Here is a 3,885-nt window from a genome sequence, read left to right as displayed (position 1 = left end):
TTTTTTGGGGGGGGTGCAAACGGTGGGGGGGTCATAAAATCTTTGCTGACGAAATAGGGGAGGTCGCAATTTTATTGAATCCGACTTTTTGTAAATTTGGGACCCCCCAGAAAAAAATAGCATGATGATGGGAGTCATTGTTATTTTTTTATTTTTGTAATTTTTTCAAAGATGTCCACCATGTAGGGCCTACATGTATATATATATACGTATAAACTTTCTACTGTAAAATGTGACTACTTTGTCAAACTAAAATAATAATAATAACAATAATAATAATAATAATAATAATAATAATAATAGAACCTACATAAAATACAAAATTGGTCTGAATTTTGGAACTTTTGAATTTGCATTTTTCTTACATGACATACCTACCGCATTGTCTGTAATTTTTCTAAAGAGGGGCGTTTAGTATTGAAAGTGAATTTTCAGTGAAAAAATTTAAAATCGGGTTAAATTTTCTGATGGTCATGTAGAAAGGAGGGATTTATGACCGGTAATAGGCTTATCGGACATAACACGTCGGACATATACGCTGGCGAAGTTACGCAATTTATCGGATTAATTACCATAGCAATAGGTGAAAACAATTTTGAACATATAGATTGAATACAATACTGGTCTTTTCAAAGATACTAATCATACAGGTGCAAGTAATCAGCACGATTCACCTATTGCTATGGTAGTTAATCCGATTATTACGTAACTTCGACAGCGTATAGCGCTATTGCCGACAAATGTGGACGCGCTAAGGGATTAGCTGAAATATTTAATTCGATCGGACATAAGCGTAGATAAAATTATACCGGTAAAAAGTGCATGTGTGAACACAGCTTTACTTCCATGATTGCAATAAAAAAATGTGCCATGGCGCCGACTTCAGAAAATTAATAAAGTGATGGTAATCGATCAGTGCCATAGGGTGCTTGCACGGAAGGTCATTAGTTCAAATCACCCTCCAGACACGCTCCAGAAGACATGCAAATGCACGCAGTACAATACCAATCACCTGTTTAACTGGTATTGATCAAAGTAATTATTTTGTACTCCACGACCTTCCGTGCAAGCACTCTATATGGGAATTAAATGAAACGCTTCAAGTCAGTTTCTTTAAGGTGGCTTTACACGATGAAATTTCCATTGCAAGGCCCATTACTTAGTGGGTGAGATTATGTGCTCACTGACCATGAAGCTGTGCAATTGATCGAAATACACGAAGCAATATGTGGCCATGCAATTCCATGAGCGTGGTCATAGATTTGGGGATATACTCAAAACATATTTAGTGGTTAAATTTTATTGGCGACAAATGTAGATCTACACATGAATTGAAACAACTGGAATTAAATCCAAAATGTGATAATATCAAATATTTAGCAATTACTATGCTCATATCTTCAGGTGTGATTTCATGATTTTGACACAATTTTATTGATATTCATACCGTTTTGGGGTATTTTAGCCTAAATCCGTGCTGTTTTTCAGGATTTTTTTTTTCAGAATATTTTTATAGAATTATAATTTTAATCCATTCTTTCAAGATATTTCACAAGCTCTGAATCAATCACATCCCTGTATTGGGTTTTCAATGTCAAACGAGGGGTCAGTACGATCCTATAGCCCTATATCATTGTTTCAACAACTCTTTCTGAAGTTTGTTTGTTACTTTTAACTAGTAGGTCCAAGCGGAAACACGCTTGGGTTCTGATCGGACCAGGCAAGTTGTTTGTTATAATATTTTTCGACAAATAAATAACAAATGACCATCAAATACAGGTCTGTGTCTCTTTAACATTCTGATTTAAGGGACCGTTCATAAATACTTTGATGGGGGTTGGCACTTGAAATGTTTGGAGTCAAAACTTTTTGAACCCCCCTCCAGAGAACCTGAAACTTTTTTGACCCCCCCCCCCCCCTCCAAGAGGTTAAAAACAGTTTACTCAAGATTTTAATGCTTAAGACTTGTTTATCAGGGGTGCAGCCAGCTTTCTCGGTCAGGGGGGCAAACTATAAATTTCGGGGCAAATATGGTAAACAAAATACCGGTTGCATCATTTTGACCCGGTATTATCGATGAGATATATACATACCCTTTTCTTATAAAGACTGAACAACCACATGTAAAGTATTCGAGGTTTCAAAAAAGCTTTATTAAAAATGGGTTAATTTTACACTATTTTTGGCCATGATCTGGGTAAAAAGGCCTTTATTGGTACAATATGCAAAAATTTTGTATGATCCTGTTCTTTTAGAATGTTCTTGTTCCCTAAGCAACGTAGGCCTATATATTCAAAGTATTGAAAACTTTATATGTGCACTCACCGCTCACTCCTATCTCCTCCGATATGTTGTTTAGGGCTATAGTTCTTTTTTCTTATCGTGGTAGGCCGCGTGGCCTACGTTCCAAAGCACTTCATGTTCCTCGTACAGATCAAGGAATTTCCGTGCCATAGGTGTTGCTTTGGAATTGGCCATGATGTTTTATTTGACAGCAACAGCATAGGCCTACAATGTAGCCTACAAAGTTGGTGAATCAAGTTGGTCCCTACATTTCCCAAATGAATGCAGCGACCAGCTGGTGTTCATTCAGCTGATTGGCTGAAGGAGGTTAGATTGCATGCAACAACCTTGAAAGTAGAGCATGTCTCTACCTTTTTGCCTGTTGCTTGGGGGATTAATTTGCCTGATGCTTGGGGGATTAATTCCTTGCAAATGCAAAATACACGGTGCAATCTTTTTCCAAGGTCTGTGCAACAGGCAATTGCATGGAAAATTGCATCGTGTAAACCGGCCTTGAGTATTATTAACATGCATGACTGACCAAGAGTAAATCAAACCTCTGAATAGAAAGGACTATTATCTGTGTACCAAAGCGGGACAATCTACATTCATAGATTATCTTCTGTGAATAGCTGTCTATAAGATGATTCCGGGAGATGATTATGTAACAGTATCAATAACTTGTGATCTACAATGTACTCTGTGGTTTAGTACGGTATGCTCTCAAATTTTTGCCTAACTATACATATTATATACATCTTATGATTTTTAACGGTGTGTAGAGTAGCCTGCATTAGTGCCTAACTCTGTTATATTGGCTGTTAAGTTAGGTAAATTGTTTTACAATCACCGTTAGAAAGTGTTTGGTTTGCAAATCATTTAAATTGAATAAAATTTTAAATTTTACCCCTTTGGTTGACCTCTGGTGACCTTGAAAAGACCTCCATTATATTTTGAATCATACTAGGATCACAAATACCAATTTTTATTCAAATTGAATAAACTTTTGAATATTACCCCTTTTGACCCCAAAACAGACCCCTCCCCATGTTCGAACCAAATCTGATTATAACCCTATATGCAGCTAATGCTAGAGCCTTTTATGGCATTCTTTTGATGATCACAACACTTTGATCACAACACTTCCATTTTGTTTGAAATCATATCAATATTACATATTCTAATTTGAAGTTAATTTGGACGAATTTCGGAATTTTACCCTTTTTGACCTTTAGTTGACCTCTGGTGACCTTGAAATGACATCCATCATATTTTGAATCATACTGTGATTACATATACTAATTTTCATTTGAATTGGGCAAATTTCAAAATTTTACCCCTTTTGACCCCAAAACAGACCCCTCCCCATGTTCAAGCCAAATCTGATTATTACCCTACATGCACCAATGCTATAGTCATTTTGGCATTATTCTGATGATCACAGCACTTAATATGCAGGAAAAAGTGAACTTCAAGGTGATTTTCAGTAATCAACCCTATTTTACCCCTTCATGACCTTGAACTCAAAATCCGTGTTTACCCTATAGACACCAGCTAATGTCAGTGCATATGTGTCAATCTCATCTCTGTACTATGTAATCT

Source organism: Amphiura filiformis, unplaced genomic scaffold (genome assembly GCF_039555335.1).
Source record: "Amphiura filiformis unplaced genomic scaffold, Afil_fr2py scaffold_43, whole genome shotgun sequence".
NCBI classification, from domain to species: Eukaryota; Metazoa; Echinodermata; class Ophiuroidea; order Amphilepidida; family Amphiuridae; genus Amphiura; species Amphiura filiformis.
Note: the sequence above shows the minus strand (reverse complement) of the source record.